This window comes from Narcine bancroftii, chromosome 6 (assembly GCF_036971445.1).
Source record: "Narcine bancroftii isolate sNarBan1 chromosome 6, sNarBan1.hap1, whole genome shotgun sequence".
NCBI classification, from domain to species: domain Eukaryota; kingdom Metazoa; phylum Chordata; class Chondrichthyes; order Torpediniformes; family Narcinidae; genus Narcine; species Narcine bancroftii.
Genome location: NC_091474.1, coordinates 22,280,215 through 22,298,881, shown reverse-complemented (window position 1 = coordinate 22,298,881; position 18,667 = coordinate 22,280,215). Strand labels below are relative to the sequence as shown.

Sequence of the window (18,667 nt, the reverse complement as noted above, 5' to 3'; positions counted from 1 at the left end):
AAAGTTTCTTCGGCAAGACACTGAAGTGGCTGATCGGAAGAAATCAATTATGGATGTCCTACAAGCAGCAAATCTCTCTCTGAAAACCAACAAGAATCTTCCTGAGTGGTAACCATTTACCTTTCAAGCACCAAAGCCTGGTGAAGATTCATAAATGTTAAATTCTGTACACAGTATAGGAATTGCCTGCAACCAGCGAACTTGGAGGAGTGAGAAGTGAGATTGGACTGCGAATCAAAGAACTTTTCTGAACTTACACACACATTATGTACACATGCACTAAGAATTAGAAGGGGGTTAAGTTAGGTTAGTTATGTTTATAGTAATAAGTTAAAGTGTGATCTTGTTTCATGTTTAAAGGTAATTAAAAACAACTTTTGTTTAAGTAACCATTTGTCTTGGTGAATTTCTATTGCTGCTGGGTTTTGGGGTCCTCTAGGGTCATACCACCTTACAGATTCAGCCTGTCTGGTGGTCTCATCTGTTGCTGCAACCATTGGAGGGTCTGTTGTGGCATAGCTGTCAGTTCCTGGGTGGTGTGCAACAGACAATGCCTCCTATGGGTGGGGGGGTGGGAATGGCACTGTTCGAGTCAGTTGGAGTTAGGGGCACGAATTCAGGCGCCGATAGTGGGGCCAGTTGATCAGGGTTACTGGGGGAGGGGATTGGCTAGTCGGTCGAGGTGTCTCCTGCATGTGCCAGGTCCCAGATGGAGATGGTGTCCTGTCGACCATTCTGATACTCAACGTAGGCGTATTGGGGTTTTATGTGGAGGAGGTGGCCTTCTCGACCAGAGGGTCAATTTTGTGGTGTCTGATGTACCTTCGAAGCAGCCCAGGGCCAGGGTTCCTCAGTCAGGATGGTAGTGTGCTTCTGGATGCTGATTTCCTGGGGAAGGAAAAGAGCCTTTCATGCGTTGTTGCGTTCGTGGCCGTACAGAGAATGGACCTGGTAGCTTAGAGCACTTCAGGAAAGGCGTCTTGCCACCAGGAGATGGGCAATCCTTTCAATTTAAGGGCTAAGAAGACTGCCCTCCAAAAGGTTGTTTTTTTTCCCCTCTCTGCTTGTCCATTCCCCCTGGAGTTATAGCCTGAGGTCATGCTCGTGGCTATGCCCTTGGCCAACAGGTACTGGCGCAGCTCCTTGCTCATAAAGGATGACCCCCCGGTTGCTATGGATATAGCAGGGGTACCCAAACAGAGTGAAGATGCTGCATAGTTCTTTTATGACTATGGCTGTGGTCATATCCGGGCGAAGTGGGACAATTTGTCCACGATGTTAAGGAAGTATACATTCCTGTTGGTGGATGGGAGAGGTCTCTTAAAGTCCATGCTTAGCTGCTTGAAGGGGTGGGTGGCTTTGATAAGGTGGGGTTTGTACAGCCAGTAGAATTGGGGTTTGCCCTCAGCGCAGACCAGGCAGTTGCGTGCCAACTCCATGATGTCTTTGACTGAGTAGGGGGGGTTGCGGGCTCTAACAAAATGGTAGAGCTTGGTGTTTCCGGGGTGCCAGAGGTTGTTGTGGAGGACTTGGAGATGATCCAGCTGTGGGTTGGCGCATGTCTCGCAGGACAGGGCATCGGGAGACTTGTGCTTCCCAGGCCGGTACAAGATCTCGTAGTTGTAGGTGGATAGGTCAATTCTCCACCTCAGGACCACGTCATTCTTAATTTTTCCACACTGTTTATTGTTGAACAGAAAAATGACTGCATGATGGTCAGTCAGCAGGATGAATGGTTTTCCGGCCAAGTAGTGCCTCCAATGGCACACAGCTTCCACTATGGCTTGGGTCTCCTTCTCAACAGCTGAGTGCCAGAGCTCAGGGCCTTAAGAGGGTTCTGGAAGAAAATGCCACAGGCCTGCCCACCTGGTTGAGCGTGGCGGTCAGGGTGAAGTCAGACACATCACTCTCCACCTGGAAGGGGTTGGATTCATCTGCTACATGCATCTCCACTTTGGCGACGTCGTCCTTGATGCATGTGAATGAGTTTGGACTTCTGCTGACGTGGAAAGTGCCCGATTTCACCAGGGGGCAGGCTTTATCCGTGTAATTGGGACCCACTGGGCATAATAGGAAAAGAAGCCCTGTAGAAGGCATTACTCAATTGTGATCAATATTGAAATTTAAAAAAATAAATGGGGAACTTGAAGACCATACATGGTTAAAATCTAAATAAGGAATAGACTAGCATCATCTATAGAATGTGAAACTGAATTATCTTTTCAGATTAAAGACAGGCATTGCTGTAAATATGTTAGCCAGCATGGGAGAATACACACGCACAAATTTATATTGTGGGAAAATACATGGCCAGTCAGAAGATGAGGTGTTCCTCCAATTTACAGGTGGCCTTTTTCAGAACTGTTGCGGTGCATGTGAACAATTTATAATAAACGAAGGTCAGGGTTCAAATCTAAAACTTAACTCTTTTGAGTTTCTGCTAATCCTTATGTGCATTTTCTTTCTTCTCCTTCTTCTTTGGCTTGGCTTCGCGGACGAAGATTTATGGAGGGGGTAAATGTCCACATCAGCTGCAGGCTCGTTTGTGGCTGGCAAGTCCGATGCGGGACAGGCAGACACGGTTGCAGCGGTTGCAGGGGAAAATTGGTTGGTTGGGGTTGGGTGTTGGGTTTTTCCTCCTTTGTCTTTTGTCAGTGAGCTGGGCTCTGCGGTCTTCTTCAAAGGAGGTTGCTGCCCGCCGAACTGTGAGGCGCCAAGATGCACGGTTTGAGGCGATATCAGCCCACTGGCGGTGGTCAATGCATTTTAAATGCACATTAAGTGCAAGTGTTTACAGCAATTATTTCCAATAATGCACAGAGCCCACAGTAAATGCTCCACTTGGCACTCTTCAAAGATAAAACATGTTATTGACCAAAACAAGCTAGTAATTAGCAATTCTTAAAACACGGGGAAAAAAAACTTTTTTTAGGCATAAAAGCATTGATTTATCAGTGCCTATTTTCCTCCTTGCTTCTGAAACTTTCATACATTACTTCATCAGAAGGGGAGCACCATTGATTGATCAATTTTTTCCATTTAAGTAAAAGTCACTTATTGCTTTCAGAAGATGAACTAGTTTGGAAATCTTTTTCAAATAACAAAATAAACAGACTTTAGGCCCTTTCGTGTAGTGAAAAAGCCTGAGTGTAAAGGTGGAGATTCTTCGCCCTTACATTGGGAGACTTACCTCTATGAATATGCCGTGGCCGACTGCAATCCCTTTCAGGGAAGAATCATCGCTCCGCCACCTCACATGAATCTGCAGCCGCTGCAAGTGACGCCATCAGCCAGCAACCCATCTTCCCTCTTTCTCCCACTCACTCACCCCTCTCCCTCCATGATTTCCTCAGGTCAGAGGTGGCCAGCAGGAGCCATCAAGGCAGAGGGGTGCTGGTGGGAGCCGTCAGAGCAGGGGCCATCAGGGTAGGGTGTGCTGGTGGGGTGGGGGATTCCGACAGGGGGTGGCCGGTACAGGCTGTGACAGCCCCGCCAGCTGCTCCGGCACCTCACTGGGCCGCTTCGGCCTTTAGGGCTGCTCTTCAGTGACTCAAAACACAGCAGAGCAGGGGCCATCTTCCCTATCCATAATTTCCCATGCAGCTGGAGCTGTTCTGGGAAACAGAGCGGTTCCAGCCGTGTGGGGGATTAGGGTAGGGAAAGTAGCCATTGCTCTGCTGTGTATTTATGACAGGCAGTGCCCCGGCACCAGTGACTCTGCCTCCATTGGCTCTGGAGGGTACTATGAGGCGCTGCTCAACATGAATGTGATGCAAGAGCAGCTTTTTCCCTCCACGCTTTTAGCCAGTCTCCAGGTGGAGGCTTGGCATGAAAGGGCCTTTTGAGTCAGAGAAGCCTGGAATCTTTGTTGAAGAGGTGAGAAGTTTCATGCTAATTACTTGGAACAGAATAATGCTTGGTAAAAGGAGGGAATGTCTCCTCAGGATCCTGGCTAATTACCAGTCTTCAAATTTACTGCTTAAAGTTTAGTCAGGCAAGATGGGGGTTTGAGCTCAGAAGATTAGCTAAAGAGGTACTTGTCAGTGGTCAATAAAGTCAAGATGGAGTATGGAACACAATTAAAGTTGAGAATTTAAAGTAGACATAATAGACATAAAGAAACAAATGGCCACAATTAAATGGAGTAAGAAATTCAATAGAAACCATTTTCTGATTAAAGAGTTTTAAAATATGAAGAAGTTGAGATGAATTGTGTTGTAATAGAACAGCAGCACTGGGCCGTGTGCCCACCAGCTACTACAGGGGAAAACTTCTGTACCTGCAGGTAGACAACCTTGGAGGCTGACTCCATCTGGCCGGTTGTCAATCACCGCCCTGTATATAGACTTGAGGCGGCCCCTCCCAGGCCAATCACACATGTGGAGCCATTGAGATACTACAGAGTGTACAGAGTTTAAGTGGATAAAAGCCTGTAGTAGTCTTTCTTGTGTTTTGTGTCTGCTTGCTGCACCACAGCGGACCACAAATTGCCAGGCTCAAGTAAAGAATATTCAGAGGAAGAAGTTTAAGGGAGATGTGAAGGACAGATATTTTTATGCTGAGAATGATAGGTGCCTGGAACAGTCTGCTAAGAGCAATGGTGGAAACAGAAACAATAGGAACATTTAAGAAGCTTCCAGATAACCAAATGTGTACGAAGAGGATGGCACGGACATGTGGGGTCGAAAAGACTGTTACTGTGCTGTGTTATTCTAAGAATGCTTTTAAGGGGAAATGAGCTAAGCAGCGAGAAAGAGAACTATACAGATGGATGTGCAATGTGAAAACAAGTGTGGTTGGAAGCTGCTCTAATGAACTACAAATATCAGCATGGAGTAAATAGCAAGTTTGTGTTTTATATGTTATTTATTTTAAATGATTTTTAGAAGCTGGGTGAGAGAGGTAGAATCACAGCACCGCAACAGTTCTGAAAAAGGCCACCTGTAAATTGGAGGAACACCTCATCTTCTGACTGGCCACCCTCCAGCCGGATGGCATTAAGGACTACTTAAACTTGGTTCTTTTTTCATTTTCAATCTAACTGCATCCTGTAGCATCTGATTGTGCAAGAGCTGAGCAGAAAATGCCTTAGAGGGAATCTAGTTCTCTGGTGGTTTTGACCTAAACTGCCCCAAATAAGGACATTAGAAGGGGTTCACATTGAGTCATGCTGTAGTGTAGATTTTTTACTGCTACTTTTAAACCGCTCTTGTTTTTGTCAAACATTCCAATTTCTTTGAGCTGAGGACTCTAAGCTCAAATATAAGTTGACCTAGAGTTTCTGCAAACTGTCAAAGGTAATGCAATCAATAATTGGTTAAATTGAAAATTAACAAGTAAGGTCAGCACCAGAACAAGTCTTAGTGGGGGGGCATTAGGGTAAAGAAGGGAGGGGGGACACAACCTGATGCTCAGAGACTCATTCAGCGGGCGAGGAAAGGGGAAGGGTCGGGTTACAATACTTTTGCATCGGAAAAGCTCTGCACCTCTCCGCCGAGTTCTGAGGCCAAAGCAGTGGGAGAAGATGGGTAACATTGACCAAGTTCCCTCTGCCAAAGGAGTATATGAACAGGAGGTGCCTGTCCTTGCATTGCTTTGCAGCCCTGGAGTACCGGTGAATGGGCCAGCAGTCTTCAGAATCCCTGGCTACAGGGACGGTCGTCCGAATCAGATTGACCACCGGGCTCGACGCGGCCTGCAAACCAGGCAGCAGCATCAGGAGAGAACCAGAGCTGCCCCATCATCCAAGTGGTTTGGAGAGGTAACCAAGATCACTGAGAAATCACCGGTCAGGTGCGGACTGTAGTGAAGATCCAGGCTTCGTTCTGAGGTTACCAGATCAGCAAATTGTTAAGGAGCATTGGCAAGTACCCGGAGGTGGAGGAGGGAAGCAGATCCAGGAGGAATCCAGGGAAGTATCCAGAGACACTGTCAGGGATAACCCCGAGAATGCCCACCTGCACACAAGCCCGACACAGGATCTGAGCAGAGAGGTGATGAGCCAGAGAGCGCAGCTCAAGGCTGAGGGACCAGCAATTGGGATCAAGCACAACACTTGCTGTAACCCCCTATCATGCACTGAGATAGATACCTTATAAGCACCGTCAAAGCATATCACCAGCCAAGGATAAACGGGGAGATCAGCACTGTCCCTAGAATAATAAAATTAACAGCCTACAAAAACACCAGGTTGGGTGGGTGGGTCACAATACCTCATTGGGAGGGGAAATGTCCACGAATGCCCCCCCTCCCCCCACACACACCTTGAAATGCAGCAACTAATCAACAAAGACAAGGTATTCAAGTAAACAGACAGACAGCAATTTTCTGGACAAGTGGGACAGTGAGAAAATGAAAAGCTGCATTCTTTTGCATGATAGTCAACAGACCGGATTTGCCAGACATGTATCAGTGGAGGGACCCCTCTGCTGTTGAAAAACAGCAGTGAGAATGGAGTGGTGGTGCCCCACATTCCAATACTTAGTTGTAGATTATGCAGGCCAAAGATGTGTATAGTACCTGATAACTTGGTTACTTGATTATGTGAACAATTATACTCACTTTGGCAAGGAGGAAATGTAAATACCTCACTGCAGATATGGTGGCATCCAAATTTTAGTGAAGCAGTTGGAAAAAAAAGAAACAAAGAAATGCTTCATGCCAATAACACAACGTTGGTAAAGGGACACCGTGCCATGAGGCCATTCTTCTTGTTTATAATTAACCATTTTTTTTGTGATTACAATTCGCCATTTTTCTTGTTTATAATCAGGGTGACTTGCTGTAAATATTGCTGCTTGGATTGTTCAAACAACACTGCTTTGACTATTAGTTTAAAATTTTGTTAAGGGAAATAATTTCCAGCTATGTATTGCCTGAGTCACTGAGTTCAGATAATGGTCCTCACTTTGTAGCCAATGTAAATGAAGAATTGTATAAGGAATTAGGGATCCTGCAATATTCCCACTACTTCCATCAAACCCAGACAGCAGGAATAGTGGAATGTGCAAATGGAACATTAAAAACTAAGCTGGCGAAATTGACTAAGGAAACAGGACTAAAATTGGATTAAAAGTGCTACCACTAGCATTGTTTAAATTACAGGTGACACCACAGGCCAAGTCAGGGCTATATCTGCTGCAGAGGTAGTCCGCGGACAGCAAAGCACACAATGCCAGTAGGGATAGATTTATTATCATTAGTGATGACATGAGCAAATATCTGAGTAATCTAACTAAGACTATTTTGAGCAGTGCATTCACAGATTGTGATCGTACAGATTCTATCACCAATGTGTATATGTACAGATGTTTTTTTGTTTTTTTTTTTGTTTTTTTCGAGTCCACGCTGCTGAAGATCCAGCTGCGCTGGATGGGTCACGTCTCCAGAATGGAGGACCATCGCCTTCCCAAGATCGTATTATATGGCGAGCTCTCCACTGGCCACCGTGACAGAGGTGCACCAAAGAAAAGGTACAAGGACTGCCTAAAGAAATCTCTTGGTGCCTGCCACATTGACCACCGCCAGTGGGCTGATAACGCCTCAAACCGTGCATCTTGGTGCCTCACAGTTTGGCGGGCAGCAGCCTCCTTTGAAGAAGACCGCAGAGCCCACCTCACTGACAAAAGGCAAAGGAGGAAAAACCCAACACCCAACCCCAACCAACCAATTTTCCCTTGCAACCGCTGCAATCGTGTCTGCCTGTCCCGCATCGGACTGGTCAGCCACAAACGAGCCTGCAGCTGACGTGGACTTTTTACCCCCTCCATAAATCTTCGTCCGCGAAGCCAAGCCAAAGATATGTACAGATGGTAATGTAGGATGACTGTGATTGGCTGAGAGTGTAGCCACACCTACTGGCAGATTGCTCCTAGCCAGACTAGGTCATTCTTGATCTTACCTCGCTGGGTATTGCTAAACATGAAGGAGACCGCGCGTTGGTTGGTCAGCAGCGTAAAGCGCCTGCCAATGAGGAAGTGTCTCCAACGACATACTGCTTCGACTATGGCCTGGGTCTCCTTCTCGACAGAGGAGTGTTGGCTCTCAGGACCCTGGAGGGTTCTGGAGAAGAAGGCTACCAGCCGGCCGGCCTGGTTCAAAATGGCTGCCAGAGCAAAGTCGTACACATCGCTCTCGATGTGGAACGGAATGGACTCGTCGATGGTGTGCAGCGTTGCAGCAGCGATGTCCGATTTGATGCAGTCGAAGGCTGCTCTGGCTTCGGTTGACAGGGAGAAGGAGGTGGTCTTGATGAGTGACCGTGCCTTGTCGACATAGTGTGGAACCCATTGGGCATAGTAAGAGAAAAAGCCCAGGCAGCGTCTGAGTGCCTTCTGGGTGTGGGGGGGGGGGGAGTCCATGAGGGGATGCATGCGGTCAGGGTCCGGCATGACGGCATGACCACCCTATTCTCCACCACACAACCCAGAATTGCGAGCTGAGTGGTCCGAAAGACACGCTTGTCAAAATTATAGGTCAAGTGTAGCTGAGTTGCAGTTTGAAAAAATTTCTCAAGGTTGGCATCATGATCCTCTGTGTCATGGCCGCAGATGGTGACATTGTCCAGATACGGGAAAGTAGCAGTCAGCTTGTTCTGGTCCACCATCCAGTCCATTTCCCACTGGAAGACCTCGACGCCATTTGTGACACCAAATGGTACCCTGAGGAATTGATACAGCCGCCCATTCACTTTGAAGGCTGTGAAAGGTCGGTCTTCTCAGCGGATCGGGAGCTGATGATAGGACGAACGTAAGTCAGTGGTGGAAAATACACGGTATTAGGCGATCTGATTCACTACATCCATGATCCGTGGAAGGGGGTACGCATCCAGAAGCGTGAAGCTGTAGTCAACCACCATCCGCGGCTTCTCCCCGTTTTTAACAACCACCACCTGGGCCCTCCATGGACTCGAGCTAGGTTTGATAATGCCCTTGTCTAGCAGTCTGCGCACCTTGCTTGTGATAAATTTCCTATATTTTATAATTTAACTATATTGCTGGTTTTTGGTGGCCACAGGCTTCCAGCCAGGGGTGAGATTTGCGAAAAGCACTGGCAGAGCACCACAGGTGAGGCCCCGCGGCGTGGGGGTGGGTGGTTCAGGCTGCCGCAGGCAGGAGGTTTCCGGGGTGGAGTGGTTACAGACAGAGAGCGGAGCGTGAGGCCCCCCAAAGTGCAGGGAAACAGTTTGAAACTGGCACTAAAAATCCAGTCCCAGCAGAGCAGGGGCGCACAATTGGGGAAAAACTAATAGTTTGAAGTCTGTGAACGTGATGCCCTGGACTTTCAGGGTCGCTACGCAGTACCCCTCTACCTCAGTCGAGTGCGATCTGGTCGCCAATGAAATTCTCTGTGCATTGGGGAGAATAGCCAGTCCGCAAAGGTGGGCCAGGTCTGGGCGGATAAAACTGTCAGTTGACCCCGAGTCAAATAAGCAATTGGTATAGTGTCCATGCACTTTAATCAGTTCCATTGCTTTTGTGAGGGGTTGGGGGAAGTCCTAGTTGAGGGTTACTGATGCAGAGACTTGTAATGGACAGTGGACCGGTAGGTCTTAAAGGATTGCTCCTAGCCAGACCAGGTCATTCTGGACTGGTCGACCTACTTGTGATATGCTCCAGTCTTTTAGTTAATAAAAGCCTTGGTTTGGATCAACAAGTCTTTGGTTCTTTCCACGCGCTCTACACAGGTATATCAAGTCCACCTAAAGGAAGGGGACCCAATAGAGTGGTGCTGAATATCCTAACGTTGAACCTGAAAATTATGTCCTCATAAAGAATTGGGATCAGATGAAATTGGGAACTCAGTGGAAAGAGCCATTTCAGGGTCTGTTAAAGAACACTGACTGCAGTAAAGCCTGAAGGACAACCTCACTGGATACACCAAACAGACTGAAAGAAATAAAAAGCCCCACCTATGACATGAGAACTTCATTGTTATGCTCTTTTTGTCACCTCCACATATGGCGAGCTCTCCACTGGCCACCGTGACAGAGGTGCACCAAAGAAAAGGTACAAGGACTGCCTAAGGAAATCTCTTGGTGCCTGCCACATTGACCACCGCCAGTGGGCTGATATCGCCTCAAACCGTGCATCTTGGCGCCTCGCAGTTTGGCGGGCAGCAACCTCCTTTGGGGGGGACCGCAGAGCTCACCTCACTGACGGAGGGCGGGGGAGGGGGGACCCGGCACCCAGCCCCAACCAACCAGTTTTCCCCTGCAGCCGCTGCAACCGTGTCTGCCTGTCCCGCATCGGACTTGTCAGCCACAAACGAGCCTGCAGCTGACGTGGACTTTTACCCCCTCCATAAATCTTCGTCCGCGAAGCCAAGCCAAAGAAAGAAACATTTGAACCGAATGCTAGAGTCGTGACTGGATAGAGCAATTTGGAGTGATAACAACACCTTTTTAAATGTGTCTCACGTTGAATGTTTATAGCTGTTGAATCTAATCTCAACCATGCTGATCCTGTCCTTATGTTAAGAGTAAAACATGAAACTCTGCAGACAATATGACTGAAGTAAAACCACAACGCTGGAGAAACTCAGCAAATTAAACAGTGTACTTTATATAGCAAAGAAAAAGATACATAACTAATGTTTCGGTTTTGAGCCTTTCATCAAGGTATGGACAAAATGCAGGCAGACACCAGAACAAAAGTTGTCCTAATCTTGCTTGTTCTCCTTGCTTAAGCATTGATTTCACCACTTTGACCTACCAATAGCACTTTGACTTACCTGCACCCCTTCACAAAACAGTTGCACCAAAATAGCAGTCAGCTGCAGGCCACCTCCCTTTTATTCGCTGCTAAGCCTGTCTGAAGAAAAACTGACAGCTATTCATCTGCAATAGACTTTTTAAAACCCCCGTTGCTCCTCCTCCTGGCTGTGAAGCCTGTGGAAAAACTTTAATGTCAGCTTCCTTATTTATATGAGAATATGATCATTTCAAGGCTATATTGGTTCTCCTCACACTCATTTAACTCCCCTTTGGTTCTTCCACTTAGCTCCAATGGAGTTATCAACAGTCACCAATTAACCTAACAGCACATTGTTGGAGACTTGGGAGGAAACCTGAGCACCTGAGGGAAACACATGGACAGAACATGCAAACTCTGCAGAAAACACTCTCAGGATCTCTGTCTGTACAAGCTCCCTGTCACTACAACCTTCAGAATGTTTTCATTCATTCTTTAATTAGATATGCAAACATTCCCCACCTGTATAGGATTGTTTTTTTTTAATTTAAAAGAATAACCCAGAAAAGGCAAAATCGAATTCTCTTTCCAATTTTTGGGAAGGTATTTAGTTCTTAAAATTATTTTGACTCCAAATCATTTTCTCACTCTCTTTGGAATAAATTGGCCAACAGGTTTGATATTGAATGCATCACAATCCCATGTCGCTGCTCTTGCTTCCCCTATCGCTAGAAGGGACATATTAATGAGATGGAAAGATGCTGTCCTCGTCTGATAGGATGGCGTGTCTGACTTTGGAAAAAAAATCAGAGGTTCCACTGCAGAATACAAAATTCTAACCAGGAGAAATAAATAGTTCATTGGTCAATGATATCTGGTACAGAGAGAAGGGTTCTTCTGCAAGCAGTCTATCAGGTCAACTCTAATGTTCATACAGCTGTACAAAGTAGAAAGACGAAAGAACATGGAGTGTCTTAGAGTGCAGGGGGCAGCAGAGTAGAGCAGTTGTATTTTACGATCTGCTAGGAGCAACTTGCAAGATGTTACCATAATTTCATTTTTTTGATACATATGATATAAATATATATATTCATACATTATTTCTGAGTCTCAATCCTGGAGATCCTTACTTATACATTGTGGAAACACATTTCCCCAAAACCAACTTACACAAGGAAGTATGATCAGTGGGCAGGTTTTGATGTTAAGGGAAGTGAGAGCGCATAAAAAAAGCGCTTTGGCCTGGATGTGTGTGAGGGTGTGCATGCAGGTTTTGTAACCAGTGCACAAAGCTTCCATGTCCTCCTCCTCTATCCAATCCCTCCCTGCCACTGCCCTTCTCTCCTCTCCCCTTCCATCCTATCCCCTTCCCTCCCTCCCTCACTCCTCTCCCCTCCCTCCCTCCTCTCCCACCTCTCCCCATCTCTCCCCCTCCTCTAAACAGAAAGGAAGGCCGAGGAGACACACCGTGGAGGGTTTGGAGTGTGGTAGGCCAAAGGGGCACACAGGGGAAGGTTCAGAGTCAGGCGTCAGGTGAATTTGATGACTGTATATCCCAGTGTAAACCCTGGATCCCCGTCAAAACCCCAGTTCAGTCCAAAGACTAATGTGTGTTATTCTTACTGAATAAAAGTGTGTTGTACTCTCTCTGGTCTTGAATGCTCTCATCGCGCTACACAACCAGACCCTCAGCGACCTGGTCGAGAACTCCATCATGACCCTGAACATTTCTTGTGGGTTAATTTTTTTTCCCTGTGCCCCAGAGTCTTCGCACACCTCACTTCCCTGAGCTTGAACCTGCAACCTGCTGGGGGAACTCATGGAATTTTCATGATCTGAGGAACCTTTCCCATCTCTACCTCCAACCCAACCACATCAGGGTCATTCAGCCCAGCTGCTTTGACCATCTGCCCGGTCTGGTTACACTCAACCTGTGGGAGAACACCCCCTCCTCCATGCCTGAGCATCAGACAGCTGGACAGGGCATGCATGGTGGGTAATTATGCCCTGGGCTGGCACCACTTGAAGGGAGTGCCACTGAGCAGTCAAGCCATTCTTGGATTGGGGAAGAGTTGAGGAGAAGAAGAGACAGCATCCACTATTGTGAGGCTGCCTTCAGGTAATGTCACAGCTCGGCTTGGGGGTGGGCCGCTGCAGAGGGAGGCAGGGACGAGTGAGCGAAGGAGCCTGGCGCAGATCTGAAGGAGGGAATATGCAGTGTGGGAGGGCTGTGGGTGCTGCTGGGCTGAAGGCACCACTTTTGAAAAATTTGCAACCTCCCCCCCAGCTACGGCACTGAGTATGGTCACCTTGGTCACCTACCGTAGAAACTGATCATAATACAAAACAACAATGATAAATAACCACATAATCTGTTTCAGTGACAGGACTTTAGCTTCAACTGTTCGCCCTTTGATAATACCAAGCAGAGATCCTCCTGAGAGAATGGATGGGTTCTAGGATGAAGATCTCGGAAGAAAGGCATTTCCTGCCACAACACAGCAATGCATCGTCATCAGCCTAGAATTTGGTGCTGAACTGCTTTATGAGGGCGTTAAACCAGAAGTACGTATCCCAATCACTCAGCCACAACTGACTCTGAATATCACGACGTATTATCAATCACGAGAAGGCTTCAGGCAAACAGCCAAAAGACATAGAATACAAATGACAAACTATAACATCCAGAATCTTGGGCCCTGAGAATGCTTCTAACCATAAAGAAAGGAGATGAAGGCCTCAGATGTGGAGGTGAAGAAACCGGAAGATTAGTGCTGCAGTGGCCACCAGACCTCCCATCCAAAAGTGGAGTAAATTAAAAGGATTTTCCACGGAATGTTAAATTCAGTGGAATTGCGTAATAGGGTGGAGGGCTGAAGAAATTTGCAAAAGGGATTTGTAATATAGGCATGTGCAGTTGAGATCAGTCGGGAAATGAGTCTGAGCCACATTCAGACAATATGAAGTTGAAATGATGTGAAGATTTGACAGCTTACAAAGAAAATAATTCCTCTGACTTCAGAGATCAGCTCTGTCCCTTTCCTGTGCATCTTCAAGAACTTGGGGTCAATTGTGTCCTAATAACCAGAAATGAGTAATTGTTTCAACATATGACAGAGCCTCAGTAGAAAATAAATGAAGCGTTAGATTATGGATTTCTAATTGAACTAAACTGAATTGGCAATTTAACTTTCTGCTCAATATCTATTCCACATGTTCTGAACTGGGTCTATTCTCACTTCCTGTTTATCCTCACTTCAATCCTGGCGAATTCAATGTGATTCACTATGTAACTGTATGCTTTTTACCCACTTCCTCCCCACCGGTGTATACCATCTCACCCATAACATTGTTACTTATGGTGAAAGCATCCCATAATATTATCAAATAAAAATGAATGCCAAGAGATAACATGAGTTATCAGGATTAACAAAAGGCTTGTTCAAAGAGCTAGTTTTAATAAGTATTTTAAAAGAGGAGGGAGAGGTCAGGAGGCAGATTTTTTTTTGTGAGAGAATTCTTTTAACCTCATCAAAACTTCACAGCAAACTGACATAATTGAGATCAGCCATTTTCATGAATCACTGCTTGTAATTAAATTTATTTACAACATGGTAGAGACTGATTGCGACAATTGAAACCCGTGCCATCAATTAATCAACCAACCCCATATGTTTCGGACGGTGCGAGTAAACTGGAGCGCCCGCGGAAAATGCATGCAGGTGTCAGGGAGAATGTACAAACTTCCTACAAACAGCGCTGGATTTGAATTTGGGTCACTGGTGCTGCACTAACCGCCACCTAACCTTGCTGCCCAAAATGTGTCTGGGAAGCCGCAGCAAAGCAAAGCTTTCATTGCATCTGTACCTTGTACCTTTGCATTCCTTTAATTATACTTCTCTTTTTGTTGCACTGTCTGGCACTGCGAGAGGGCATAGATTTAGGGTGAGAAGGTACAAGTTTAAAAGGGACTTAAGAGACAACATTTTCACACAGAGGGTGAAATGTATATGGAATGAACGCCCAGATAACATGGTAGAAATGGGTACAATTACACCATTTAAAAGTCATTTAGACAGGTTTAAAGGGATATCAGCCAAATGAAGATAATGGGGTCTAGCTCAGGTAAACAACTAGGTTGGCAAGGTCAAGAAGGGCCAAAGGGCCTGTTTCCACATCTGGTAATCAAACTCTACGACTCAACAAATCTCTAAGATGTATTTTTATTTTTACAGATGGCGCAACAAACCAGTATTTACTTCAATACAGGCAGTCCTTGACTTGCAACTTATGAGACTTATGTCCATCTGCACGTACGACTGAATTAAAAAAAGTACACATATATATAAAATTTACATGGTTTATGTTGTATTTACAAACTATAACAGGGATACAGGGCACGTAGGAGGCAAAATGTGCGTATTTACTTTGTCATTTGGCGTCTCGGGGCCCATAGGCTGGGCACGGCCGTCTTGATTCCTGCGCGCATACGCGAGTCTTCCATTAGTGGATGCGTGGTGGATTCACGTATTGGAGTTCAGTTGGTGTATGCGCGAGAGTTAAGCACTCTGATGATCTTGAATTTGCGCCCTTAACTCCTCACGTGCATGCTGGTCGACTGTCCTGAACTGGAGAGGGGGCCACGGGACAGCCACCTGTATCCAGGAATCTGTGGGAAGAACCACAGGTTCAGTTGGCCAAGGGACATGTCCAGACAGTTAAACATACATACAGTGGATGACCACATCTATCTTTCTTGCATTCATCATATGAACTCCCTCCCCCCTCCCAACACCAATATACATTTACATTAATTTTCAACAATAGATGGGATCTCAGCAAGATCTGGAGAGAGTCATGAGTAACAGGGCACCATGTCTAGGTATAAAGCTAGTGTTGGAATGATTTTCAGGAATTGGTGATGGGCTTGTTGCACCCCAGGTCCATTTGTTTGACACACCATCTGGATTGTGCTCAGGTTTGGACATAAATGCTGAAACTTCTTATATTTTTAATTAAAAAAAAATTATCTACAGCCTGGTAGAAGCCAAATCTGTCCATTTAAACCTGTGCTGCCCAATTATACCCAAATTAACCTATAACTCTTTATATTTTGAAGGGTGAGAAAAAACCGGAACACCCGGGAAAACCCACGCAGGCATGGGGAGAACGTACACACTCCTTACAGACAGTGCTAGATTCAAACCTGGGTTGCTGGCGCTGTAATGGCGTCTTAGCAACCTCTACACTAACTGTGCTGCCAGGTCGGCAGTCATACTGGCCTGTTCTATTCAAGAGTGACTTCATTTGACACAGAAGCCTGTAGGGTGACCTTATAAAACCATGAAGGGCATAGGTAAGGTTGAATGGGCACAGTCTTTACCGCAAGGGAGGAATGTCTAAAACTAGAGGGCATAGATTTAAGGTGAGAGGGGAAAGATTGAAATAGGACCTGAGGGGCAAGATTTTCACTCAGAGAGTGGTGGGTAAGTGGAATGAGCTCCCAGAGGAAGTTGTAAAAAAAAGTATTGTTTAACATTGAAAAGACATTTGGTTTCGAGGGAAAGGAATTAAATGCATAGGTTGTTTCATGAGCCAATTCAAAATCAGCAAACCAAATATATTGCAACCCAAGTGCAGAGAGAAATAAAGAAGCAATCCAATCAATCAAAATTCCCTCAACAAATTTTTCAGGAAATTGCAAGATATTTTTAGTGCACTGTCTGAGCTGATTCATTTTAACTTTAAATTTATACATAGAGCATCCAGCTCACAAGCTTATGTGGCCCAAATACACCAATTAATCTACAAACCCTGTACATGTTTCGAAGGGTGGGAGCCAAGCCAAGCACCTAAAGGAAACCAATGCAGACACTGGTAGAACATATAAACTCTTTACAGTAGAGCCAGTTTCAAACCCAGTTCATTGACGCTCTAATAGCGTTCATTATGGTATCCGCTACCGTGCCATTATAGAATGATGAAAGTCATTATGCCTATAGAAATGAGAGAGTTCCTCAAAAAATGTTGGGTGTAAACCTATTAAAGCAAGCTGTTGTGACACTTAGTAAGTCAAGGGAGTGCAGATGTTCTTGTTTCAAATGTTAACAGGCATGAATCATCAAACCCAATCCGGGATTCAGTAGAAGTTAAACCATAATCAGTCTGACAAATTAAACCTTAAAACATTCTGGAAAAGAATAACTATTTCAAACTACTGACGCACAGAGTATTTTCTCTGAGATCTTGTATATTTGTCTAACTTATTTTGATGCTGCCAGATAGTATGATTCTTAAATCAAAACCTTCTTAAATTTAGACCTACAGCACAGTAACTTGGGCCCACAAGCCCATGCTGCTCAATTTTTTGATCCAAATTTCAGGATTTTGTGTCTGCATGCCCTCTTGTGTCTGTCACTTTACAGTGAATAAAATGTAGTTACTGTGTTCACATAGGAGACAGGCAAAATGAGAAAAGTCACTCAGACAGCACAGTGGAAATAACGAGATAATCTTGTTTCAGAAACTGGGCAGCATATAGTGGTTAGTGCAACACTCTTATGGTGCTAGCAAACCAGATTTGCATCTGGAGCTGTCTGCAAGGAGTTTGTACTTTCTCCTTGTGACCTGCATGGGTCTCCTCCGGGTGCTCCAGTTTCCTGCCACTGTTCAAAATATATACGGGGCATGTAAGTTAATTGGTGTATTTGGACAGTGTGGGCTCATGGGCCAGTATCAATAACATTTAAAAAGAAACATTAAATATTGGTTGAATGATAAATTTTGGCCAGGGCATTAATGATCGCCTGTTCCAAAACTGTAACAGAGGTGATCAGCAGGTTCACTAACTGTGCTTTATGGTATTATGAGCAAGTTGTATTTTATTTCCAATATTATTTATTTATTCATTTTTCAGGATCTGAGCTTCAGTGCAGAAACCAATATTATTTACCATCCTTAATTGCTCTTATCGTTGTTGCTGGCTGGGCCACTGCAGAAGGTAACCACAGGGATGAAACTGAAGTCATATGTAAAGGTAAAAGTTCCATTATAGACATGTAATACTATATTTAGAATGTAACATACATGAATTTCTTTAACTTTGTCTACCATAAGGAAGACAGAGAGTCACAGCAAGGGATGAACTCTTCACTCCTGATTTACAAGACCAGTGCTCTAGCCATTTGAGCAATTGGAGCCTGATTAGTTAAGAGATGGCAGATTCAATTCAGTTTAGTGCAAATATCAGGGTACATACATGACATCACATACAAACCTGAGATTCTTTTTCCTGAGGATGAGGCAGAATTATCATTTTTTGGTAGTGCAAAAAACTGTACTCAAGAAGATATGAACACATGCAAACAAATAAAGATATGTAAACAAACTGACTGCGAATCAGAATGAAAAAAAAATACATATAATGCAAAAGAGCCCTTACATGAGTTTCTAATTGAGTTCATCATTGAGGAGTCTGATGGTGGAGGGGTAGCAGCTGTTCCTGAACCTGGTGGTGCGAGTCTTTTGACACCTATACCTTTTGCTGATGGTAGCAGCGAGAACAGAGCATGTGCTGGGTGGTGTGGATCCTTGATGATTGTTGCTGATCTCCGACAGCAGTATATCCTGTAGATGTTCTCAATGGTGGGGAGGATTTTCCCTGTGATGTCCTGGGCTGTGTCCACTATCTTTTGCAGGGATTTTCACTCAGATGTATTGGTGTTCCCATACCAGATGTGATGCAGCCGGTCAGCACACTTTCTATCACACCTCTGTAAAAATTTGCCAGAATTCTGATGTTATTCCAAACCTCCGCAAACTCCTGAGGAAGCTTTCTTCATAATGCCATTTGTATGTTGGGTCCAGGAAAGACCCTCTGAGATAGTGACTCCCAGGAATTTAGATTTGCTCACCCTCTCCACATCAGCTAATTTGTAGATGGTGTTCTTGACGAAAAATAGTGAACCTTGACCACT

At 45.2% G+C, this 18,667-nt stretch overlaps 1 protein-coding gene across 2 annotated transcripts in view; it reads right to left on the bottom strand.

Moving 5' to 3' along the window:
- ocstamp (osteoclast stimulatory transmembrane protein) overlaps positions 1–10,818 on the bottom strand; it is a 29,175-nt gene extending 18,357 nt beyond the window's left edge. The window contains exon 1 of one of the 2 annotated variants that reach the window (XM_069884230.1): positions 10,732–10,818. The gene's annotated coding sequence lies outside the window, so the exon portion shown is untranslated. Of the gene's footprint in view, positions 1–822; positions 1,114–10,731 lie in introns of those variants that run through there. The other variant, XM_069884229.1, reaches the window with a different exon arrangement.
- Positions 10,819–18,667: the final 7,849 nt, after the last annotated feature.